Genomic DNA, 11,364 nt, shown 5'->3' with positions numbered 1-11,364 from the left:
TCAAGCAGGCAGATAAGGGGGATAGTCATGCTGACTAGTGCATCATCTGCACTCGCCATCCGCGTGGAATAATCGAAGGCACGCAAAACGTGGCAAATGTCCTTCATAGAGGCCCACTCAGTGGTGGTGAAGTGTGAACGGCGCGCACTGCGACTTGTTTGCGCCTGCTGCAGCTGGTACTCCATTACTGCTGCCTGCTGCTCACACAACCTCTCCAACATATGTAACGTTGAATTCCACCTGGTGGGTAGGTCACATATGATGCGATGTTCCGGAAGACATAATCGGCGCTGCAGAGCTGCAATGCGTGATCTTGCATTGCTGGAACGCCGCAAGTGAGCGCACTCTATGCGGACCTTGTGAAGCAGTGCATCAAGATCCGGATAGTCCCTCAAAAAACTCTGCACGACCAAGTTGAGCACATGTGCCAGACATGGGATGTGAGTGAGGTTGCCTAGGCCCAGAGCTGCCACCAGATTTCGGCCATTGTCACACACTACCATGCCTGGCTGGAGATTCGCTGGCACAAACCACACGTCACTCTGCTGCTTGATGGCATTCCAGAGCTCCTGCGCTGTGTGGCTTCGATTCCCCAAAGAAATTAATTTTAATACGGCCTGTTGACGTTTGGCCACGGCTGTGCTCATATCGGTCATCATAACAGGTAACCGTTCACGGGTCGATGTGGAGGTAGACCGTGACGGCTCCTGCAGCGCTGATTCAGAGGAACTGGAGTATGAGGAGGAGTCAATGTGTACAGACTGGATTCCTGCAATCCTTGGAGTTGGCAGAACACGTACAGCGCCACTCTCAAGATCTGTACCCGGCTCCACAACATTTACCCAATGGGCAGTGAGGGAAAGGTATCGTCCCTGTCCATGCTTACTGGTCCACGCATCAGTGGTCAGGTGGACCTTGCTACTGACGGCGTTTTGTAGCGCATGTTTAATTTTTCCCTCCACATGATGTTGCAGGGCAGGGACGGCTTGCCTGCTGAAATAAAAGCGGCTGGGCACGTTGTATTGTGGGACTGCCAATGCCATAAAGTTACGGAATGTGTCAGTCTCCACCAGCCTGAATGATAGCATTTCAAGGGCCAGTAGTTTAGCAATGCCAGCATTCAGAGCCTGTGCTCGGGGGTGGTTTGCCGAGTATGGGCGCCTTTTCTCCCATGCCTGTGCTAACGATGGCTGTAGACTGGCCTGGGAGTGTGAGGATGACTGGGAAAGTGGTGCTGTGGGTGGAATTACACTGTGTCTCTGTACAACAGTGCCAGAGATTCTTCCATGGCGATCCTGTGAGGAAGCCGAACCAGCTGTGTGTGAGCTGGAGGAAGAGGCTACAACACGAGCTGAAGAGGTGGTAGGTGGCGCTGTAGGTTGGCCTAGGTCTTCAGTGTGTTTGTGTAACTCCACCACGTGCTTGGTCCGCACATGTTTCCACATATTTGTGGTATTGAGGTTGCTGACACTTTTCCCTCTTTTCACCTTCTGATTACACAGCTTGCATTTGACAAAGCAAATGTCATCTGCAACTGTGTCAAAAAAGGACCAGGCACTGCAAGTCTTGGGAGCGCCCGCTTTGGATTTTGGAAGAGCCATGCTCCTAATGGGTGCCGAAGTGGAGGCTACAGGCAACCAAGTCTGCCCCCTCCCTCTCCCTCCTTTTTGGGCCGTTCGGGGAATCTCTTCCTCAGAGCTGCTCCCACCACCTTCCTGTCCCTCACGCCATGATGGGTCAAGGACCTCATCATCTACACCACCCTCTTCAAACAACTGCTTCTCCTGGGTAGTCTCGACAGCACAGTACGCACCAGAAAGTGGCACCTGAGTCTCATCATCAGATGCGTACTGAGGTGTGCTGCTGACCATAGGCACTGGCCCACCCGCCTCTTCAGATTCAGAGAGACAAAACGGTTGCGCATCACTGCATACTACCTCTTCTTCAAATTCTCGAATTCTGCTTGGCTGGCCCCCTCTTTCCAAGCCAAGAGATTCAGAGAACAGAAGTAGAGATGGCTCCTGTCCAGGGCTCTCTGACTGCCTGGGCAATTTGGCAGGTGGTGAAGAGACAGATGGGTGCTCTTCAGTGCTCAGGACCTGAGAGGATCTGGAACTAATTGAAGTCGATGCGTTAGCTGCCATCCATCCGACAACGGCTTCAATTTGGTCCTCGCGCAGCAGTGGGGTACGGCTAGCTCCTACAAAGCTGCGCATAAAGGACTGTTCCCTGGTAAAACTGGGGGATGCTGAGTCACTGGTGCCCGCAGCAGGCACAGAATCCCCACGTCCTCTCCCTGCAGGCACAGAATCCTCACGTCCTCTCCCTGCAGAAACTCCACGCCCACACCCACGACCACGACCACATGCCTTACTCCCTGCCTTCTTCATCTTGGTAGACTGATAAAGATAGGCAGAAAAGTACTAAGGGCTTAGTGTGCTTATTCCTGAACAGCTGCTAACAGGTATAAGAAACACTAATTTTATATAGTGTGGACTAGACTTTAATATGAGCTAATGTGGCCTACACAACTGTAAAGTGGAGTGTTTGGTGAACTTTATTTAGGTTTTTTTTGTCACAAAAAGACACTGGATGTGCCTAAAGATGTAATAACGATAGTATCACAAACTTTTTGTAGCTATTACAATGTAGGAAGGTAACCTACAATGCAATAGATGAGGCTGCAAAAAATAGGCTAATACTAATCTGGCTGGGGCTGCAGGGCCCAATGCTGCAGAAAGGCTCCTCTATCTACTCCTATATAGTGTGTTTGGAATCAATTTAGCTGAATATGGATGGAACCACCACAGTAATAGGAGATATCAGGAAAAATTATGAATTGGCAATAAAGGACAATGTATGAGGCAGTGACACACACTGAGTGCACTACAACCAGACGGGGTTGAAGCACACACTACAGGGTGAGCTGCACTCACACACCAGACCTTGCAGACAGCGGTGAACAGTACAGATGCAGAGCACTGTGCACTAGTGCTGCAAGACGGAAAAAAATTCTCTATCTACTCCTATATAGTGTGTTTGGAACCAATTTAGCTGAATACAGATGGAACCACCACACTAATAGGAGATATCAGGAAAAATTATGAATTGGCAATAAAGGACAATGTATGAGGCAGTGACACACACTGAGTGCACTACAACCAGACGGGGTTGAAGCACACACTACAGGGTGAGCTGCACTCACACACCAGACCTTGCAGACAGCGGTGAACAGTACAGATGCAGAGCACTGTGCACTAGTGCTGCAAGACGGAAAAAAATTTCTCTATCTACTCCTATATAGTGTGTTTGGAACCAATTTAGCTGAATACAGATGGAACCACCACACTAATAGGAGATATCAGGAAAAATTATGAATTGGCAAAAAAGGACAATGTATGAGGCAGTGACACACACTGAGTGCACTACAACCAGACTTGGCTGAAGCACACACTACAGGGTGAGCTGCACTCACACACACATACCTTGCAGATAGCGGTGAACAGCACAGGGAACTGTGCACTAGCACTGCAAGGCACAGTGATTTAGAAAGTAGCTTGGGTAAAGCAGTATAGAGCAAATAGGTAGCTAAAACTGTCCCTCAGAACAACAGCGTCCTATCCCTAACTGAATTCACAGCAGAGTGAGCTCAAAATGGCGGCGGTGGCTTTTATAGTGCATCATGACATCATTTCAGCAGCCAATCACAGCCATGCCATTAGTTAAGATGCCTACATGCCTAACAGGATGTGCCCACACTTCTTAGGATCCTCATTGGCTGAATAAAATGAAAATGTCTCATTGCATTATGGGAACTTCCGATTCCGGTATACGATATTGCAATAGTATCGGAATTAAGTATCGGAATTCCGATACCGCGAATATCGGCCGATACCCGATATTTCAGTATCGGAATGCTCAACACTACTCAAAACTTTATTCTAGGTGATGTTACATTTTCACATAGGACCCCTTGTTCGAAAGGAGCTTCTGAACTCTCTCGTCCATTGAATTTGTCAGGTTTTGGATGGTTTCTGCTTCAATTGTTTTGCATGAGGACAGAATACCCTCCCAGAGCTGTTGCTTAGATGTGAACTGCCTCCCGCCATCATAGACACTCCTTTTAATGATGCTCCAAAGGTTCTGAATGGGGTAGAGGTCAGGGGAGCATGGGGGTCACACCATAAGTTTGTCCCCTTTTATGCCCATATCAGCCAGAGATGCAGATGTTTTATGTGCAGCATGAGATGGTGCATTATCATGCAGAAAAATGATCTTGCTGTGAAATACACGGTTCTTCTTCTTGAACCATGGCAGGAAGTGCTGTTTGAGAAAATCCACATACATTATGGAGTTCATCTTTAGCGCCTTCAGGGATCCTAAAGGGGCCGACAATCTCTCTCCCCATGATTCCAGCCCAAAACATTACTCCACCTCCTCCTTGTTGGCGCTGTAGCCGTGTTTGCGTGGGGTGTCCATCAACCAGCCATCCTCCACTCCATTCATCTGGACCATCGAGCGCTGCACGGCACTCATCCGTGAACAAAACAGTTTTGAAATCAGTCTTCATGTAATGTTTGGCCCACTGGAGCCGTTTCTGCTTGTGTGAAGTGGATAGAGGAGGTCGACAGGATGGCGTATGCACAGCTGCAAACCTCTGAAGGACCCTGCATCTTGTTGTTCGGGGGACGTTGGAGGCACAAGCAGCTTCAAAAACTTGTCTGCTGCTATGACAAGGCTTTTTTGCCGCTGCTCTTTCAACCTGACGTAATTGCCTGTAGGAAAGAGTCCTCAATTTGCCATTATCAGCACGCACACGTGTGTACTGTGAATCAGCTACATACTTCTTGATTGCCAAGACACTTCATCCTGATCATCGCACAATGTTGATTGTAGTCATGCCTTGACCTAAACACTCCACAATTTGTTGCTTCTCAGCAGCCGACACATCCTTTTTCTTTCCCATTTTGGCAGAAAATGTAGGCTGCTTAATAATGTGAGAGAGCCTTCTTAAGTAGTCTTGCCTTTCATTGGACACACCTGCCAAACTAATTAGCACAGGTGTCTGCAATTGCTTACAGTGATATAAAGAGCCCTGACACACATCACCATCAATGAGTTTAACTGACAAACAAACAAATTCTTCCCTTATCACTCCTAAACACTTTTTGCATAATAATTTGGAACGCGGTGTACATGTGCTTTTCCACAAAACACCAGTGGTTCACGTAGTGAATCTTACAGTTCTAACTTGCCAACCGTGGTCTGTATGGAATTGTTCAATAAAGGGCCCAAAATTAAGATAACATAGATGGGAGAGGTCTCTATGAATAGGAATTCCTAAGTATTTGATACCCTGTGAGGGCCAGGCAAAGGGAAAGTTGGACTGGATGGAATCCTATATGGATTTAGGGAGGGAGACATCGAGGGCCTCAGACTTCGCTGCATTGATTTTAAAATTTTACCATGTAACAAAGTGATCTATTTCAGCCATAACAGCAGGGATGGATATATGTGATTGAGTGATATATACTAGGACATCATCAGCAAATAGAGAGCACTTGTACTCGGTGCCTCCCACCTCAATCCACCTAATATTGGGGTTATGGCGAATTGATGAGAGCAGGTGCTCCGTCACTAGGATGTATAAGAGAGGGGACAGAGGACATCCCTGCCTTGTCCCATTGGTGATTGTGAAAGGTGATGAAAATGTTCTGACGCACCCCCTGGGCCTTGGGACACCCGGAGCCGGACCCTTTTTGGTGGATGCTGGTGGTTGTAGTCTTCGTGGCGGCGATCCGGTTCCGTGGCTCAGGGCGGTCAAACCAGTGGCGGAACTATTTATGTGGTTTTGATGTTTAAATGTCCGACTACGCCACCCGTGGATTGCGGTCAGAGTGAACCGCCGCTACAGGGCAGACCGCTAAGGCTGGTGTTGTGGGTGCAGCAGAGCGTAGCATAACTCCCCACGGGAGGAGTATAGCCTCAGGGCAGTGTATGCGGAGGATGGGGGTGATGGTGCAGGGCAGCAGCAGTAACGACACGGAGTCAGTGATGCAGTTCAGGGCCTTTACTCACAGTTCTTATTATCCAGACCACGTCTGCAGGTAACGGCTGCCCACGTCGTACTGTGCTCACCAGGTGAGGGGCTCAGACAACTCCCAGATAAATTTGGAGCGCTTCACAGGACCCCCTTTGTGTGTCCTTTGTCTGGCCTTTCTTACCAACACTTCTGTCCGGCTGCCTCGGGCCTCCTCTTGGTAAACTTGGCGCCAGTTTCCCTGACCCTATGTGGTGCCTTCCTAGCGGGTGGAGCAAGGGGCTGCGCCACATAAAATGTCAGAGCCTCCGGTTTCTAGCTGAGGGTCGTTTCCTGCCTCCACTAGTTCGGGGACCGGTCTCCCCCTTTGGCCTGACCCCTCCACGCAGGTGGATTCGGGCGTGCGGTGGTGAGTCGCCCGTCCGCACCCCTGGGATCCCTTCATTCCTCGTTCCTGGAGCCTTCTCCGCTCCTCTTCCTTCCTTCTCCCTCTTGCAGGCCTGGGCCTCTGTTACTAGGCCCGCCTCCGGAGCAGAGCTCATGCAGAGCCCCTGCTCCCTGCCACTTCTGCTCAGACTTCTCTGCACTGAACTAAGATGGTGCCCACCTTTTATACTCCCTTCTCAATGCACCCAGGAACTGCTTCCTCCCTGCTCCTGCACTGCAGGGTTCCCCTTCCTCAGTGTTCCCTCCCCCCACTCCAGCCAGGGACAGGGACTGTCGTGCCCATCTCAGGGGCATATTGGTCGCCCTGCCCCACGGCAATGTGGTGTAATGCATGCAGGTGTCGGGTCCTGATCCACACTCCATCCTTATCTGAGAGTGAGATATCACACCTCTGGGTGAGGTGCAATACGTCTGTAGCAACCGAGCCCTCGGTGCTACAGTTCCATTTATCTTCAGCCTAGGTGACGTATTGTGATACAGGGCCGTGATTTTGGCTATAAAAGGGTCCCCTAGACCCCTACCCCAAGCTTTTTAAGAGAATCATATATGGCGTGCCAGGAGACTCTATGGAATGCTTTCTCAGCATCCAACGAGAGTATCTACTTACAATTTTTTAACTGCATCTAGCCCAGGAAATACTTTGTGCCTAGTAGCAGTGTCTGCTAGTCAGCGGATTATCCCGGCTGTTAAGCAAGCTACACCACCTGTAGTTTGGACACTTAATTTTTTCAAAGGAAATGCTTCGGGACCACGGGATACTTAGTGAAGAGCATCAGGAGGCACCCCAAGGCATAGGGGCTGGGACTGGCACTAGGATGCCTTGCGGTGGACAGCCGAGCTCGATCCTTATAAAAGCTTTTTAACTGCAGCAGCTTTAGTGGACGCTACTGGAGCTGGAATTACGCGGCTGCTGGCATGAAACTTGCCCTCCAATAGATCCTTGTAAATGGATTTAAAGTGTATTCATTCAAATTAGAGGGACAATTTAAATTAAAAAGCTTAGAGCTGCCTCCACCACAGGGGGGCTCTCTCGACCCACCAGCGGACAGGCACCAGTATTGGGAGAGGGGGGCTGGCCGTCAGGGTTCACCGCGGCTCTGACACAAACCCGGCGACACGGAGGTGGCACGGGCAGGAGCGGACTGGCCGTCTCGGCTTCTCACTTTTTGGATTTTAGAAGGGCATGACATGCCTATATCTGTGTCTCCCCCTCCTTTTACTCCTCCACCTCTTTTCTTTTCGCATGACTATATGTACTTGTCACTTTTCCATGTGTTAGTTGTGTCTTCTGAGCAGTTTGTCAGCTTTTGGACACCTTTGAAGGTGTTTTCTATGTGTTTCTATGTGTTTTTGTTTGCCTGCCATTTGTTTTAACGGTGTTCGAAGGTGTTCGACGAACAGTTCGACGAACAGTTCGGCGAACACACGGGTGTTCGACGAACCGAACCGAACTCGAACACTACGGGGGTGGCTCAACACTAGTCAACAGCCGTGTCCGGGGTCTGTCCTGGAGTAGCACCTGGTCCCTCTGCTCGGTTCCTCCTGGGTGCACTGGTTTCGTATGCCGTCGTGCGACCCTGGTCGGATCGGGTGAATACCTAGTTACGCCCCTCCAGGCATTCACTCTCCGGCACGGTCCAGTGGAATCACACGCACACGCCGCTCAGCCGGGGCGTGTGCATTACAAACAGGAGAGCACAGGACTGTAATGCAGCATTTTCTGGTATAACCACTTAGTCTCCAATACCGCCTGCCTGCCTGCCTGCCTGCCTGATATCTGGGATGGATATTAGTCCTGAGAAGGACTGTTTGTTTGATCTGGCAGCCTTTACAGACCCTACACTTACTATTTTGCAGTATATATCTCTCCCTAAATCCGCAGCGCTGTCCCTACACTGTCTGATCCCAGCCGTCTATGTCCAAGATGGCAGCGCCCGGTTTTAAATACTCGAGGTGACGCTGTGTGGCCATCCAATCAATGTAATGCCCACAACCAACATGGCTGCCGCATTACAGTGACTGGCTGGCAATCCCTGCATGTTCATTGGCTCTGTAAAGAGCGCCAAACATGCAGGGTGGAGACCCGAGCTCCCGCCCGAGTAACCCGGAAATGCTCGGTGCTCGCCGAACATCCCGAGTAGCGTGATGCTCGGGCGAGTACCGAGCAGTGTCGAGCATGTTCGCTCAACACTAGTAATTAGCAAATCCAGAAACGGTAATTCTGACATCTCAAGTACGGAAGTAAAGAACATTCCTATATCATTCTCATTGAGAGCATTCTCATTAAGGCTGCGTTATAAGATGGCGTATATCTTTTTTGTAAACTAGGGACAAAAGCCTATCCTAGGGGAAGAGATAGACGAGGGGGACATAAATCCCGTGATCATCAATTTAGAACCTTTAGTTCCCCTTTTTTAGAACAAAATTATCCACTGAGGAACTGCATGCAGCAGAACAAGACCTAAAATCCAACATACATATTATTAATTTATCTAAAAAGAACCTGAATCAGTCTGAAATGGCAGTCCTAAGTAAGAGCCTATCCTTCATCCCTAGTTCTAATTTTGATCTGATTGGGGCCAACAGGGACCTCCAGCTGTTCCTTCACAATTTGAGGTGGAGGAAGAATTTCCTTAAGCAGGACAATCTTACTTGCCAGGATATGGGTATTCCAAATGAAATACTTTCTGATGTCAGCATATTAAATAGTATTGGAGACAAGGACCCTAACCTAATGGTTATGGGCCCATTTACCTCTCTAAAAATAAAAGTACAAAAAATCCACCTCCTTCCAATGATGTATCAGCCATCGATATCTTTTGTAACCTTGTTTCTAAGGATTTGAGGGAATTGTCTGCATCACCTAGGTTCACTACATTTAATTGCAGTAGGGCAGAAATGGCGGCCCTGAGGGGTCTGGAGCAGGACAGCCACATTGTCATTAAACACTCTGACAAGGGTGGCAATGTTGTTGTCCTGGATACTCCTCACTATAAACATATTTGTGAGGATCTTCTCAGTGACCGCCAAGGTTATAAAATTCTGTCTTACAACCCTACCACTGTATACACCAATAAACTTAGGGAACTACTTGATGAGGGCCTATCTGAAAAGGTTATTAATAAAACGGAATATGATTTTCTTTTACCCCCATATGTGGTCAATGCAACCTTTTACTTCCTTCCAAAGGTTAACAAGGGCCTTAAACCTTTGTAGGGTAGACCTATTGTCTCAGGGATCGGCAGCCTGACAGAATTGTGGCATTTATCTGGATAAAGTTCTAAAACCCTTTGTCACGTCACTACAATCTTTTGCATGTGACACCCCTGACCTGTTGCGGAAATTGGAGAGACTCTCCATCGAACCTTGAGTGATGATTGGGAGTATCGACGTTGAGTCCCTCTATTCCTCCATTCCGCTTGCGAAGGGTTTGCAAGCAGTGTGTTACTTTCTCAGTTCTAGGGGGGTCAATATCAGGACCATAATGAGCTTGTCATTAAACTGTTGGAATTTTGCCTCACGCGGAACTACTTTCTATTTGATCATAAAGTGTACCACCAGCTCAGGGGCACAGCGATGGGTAGCCCTTGTGCGCCCACTTACGCAAATTTGTTCCTGGGCAGGTGGGAAGACACTAGGGTCTTTGGGGGCCACTTGGATGAGCACACCTCCAGACTGGAATTTTGGACACGCTATATTGATGACGTGCTTTTGGTCTGGAAGGGTGGTCAACAGGATTTTAGTAAGTTCATTTCTGCTCTCAATGAGAATGATATAGGAATGTTCTTTACTTTCGTACTTGAGACTAGAGATGAGCGGTGTTCGACTCAAACTGTTCGCCAATCTCAAATTCGAGCTGTTTTGGGCGGTGTTCGAGCCGTTCGGTGAACACGAACAATTTGGAAAAAATTCGGCTGTTCGAGGTTATGTTCGATAACTGTTAGTGCACCAAAATCATAACTGGATTTTTTCTCAGTAATAATGAAAATTAATGTTAATATGCAGTTTGAGTGTACAGCGGGGAGGGGCAGGGGATTGATCTCTGCATTAATATTGAAGACCTCCATTTTTTTTTCTCTTTCCCGCATTTACAGTGGGAAGGTGCAATCTCTCAGCCTATCAGCAGCGCACATACGGAGCGAACTGCTTTTTTTCACACAAGCAAGGGCATGTGTCATTGGCAGTGTATGTCACATGTCCTTGCCCTATAAGACCCAGCCATTTTCCACGTAGCCACCATTTTCTCACTGCTGCAGCTGCGTGTTAGACGGCACAGCTGTTGCTGTGTGCGCTATAATTTGAGTGTTAATTTCAAGCCAATTTTCGCACAAATCTACAGATAGCTTGGGAGTAGGCAATAGTTGTGATTGCAGTCCTATTGAGGACTAGGTTACATCATTTCCTATGACTTTTATCAGGCAGGTCTGTGCTCTTAAATAGATAGGTTGGAAGTAAAGACTAATTGTAATTGCAGTCCTTTTGAGGGCAAGGTTACATCATTTCCTATCACTTTTATCAGGCAGGTCTGTGCTCTTAAATAGATAGGTTGGGAGTAAAGACTAATTGTAATTGCAGTCCTTTTGAGGGCTAGGATACATCAGTTCCTATCACTTTTATCAGGCAGGTCTGTGCTCTTAAATAGATAGGTTGGGAGTAGGGACTAATTGTAATTGCAGTCCTTTTGAGGGCTAGGTTACATCAGTTCCTATCACTTTTTGCCAGGCAGGTCTGTGCCAGTGCTGTGCAAGTTTTTTTCACAGAATTTGGCTAAATCTAGCTAAGCAAATCCTTTTTGGCCTCTTGCAGTGTGTGTTAGTCAGTGGAGTAGCCTATCTGGGTTGCAAGCTACACCACCTGTGTATAGAATACAATTTTTT

Source organism: Phyllobates terribilis, unplaced genomic scaffold (genome assembly GCF_046119375.1).
Source record: "Phyllobates terribilis strain yellow unplaced genomic scaffold, ASM4611937v1 Scaffold_13__5_contigs__length_258822181, whole genome shotgun sequence".
Lineage (NCBI taxonomy): Eukaryota > Metazoa > Chordata > Amphibia > Anura > Dendrobatidae > Phyllobates > Phyllobates terribilis.
Note: the sequence above shows the minus strand (reverse complement) of the source record.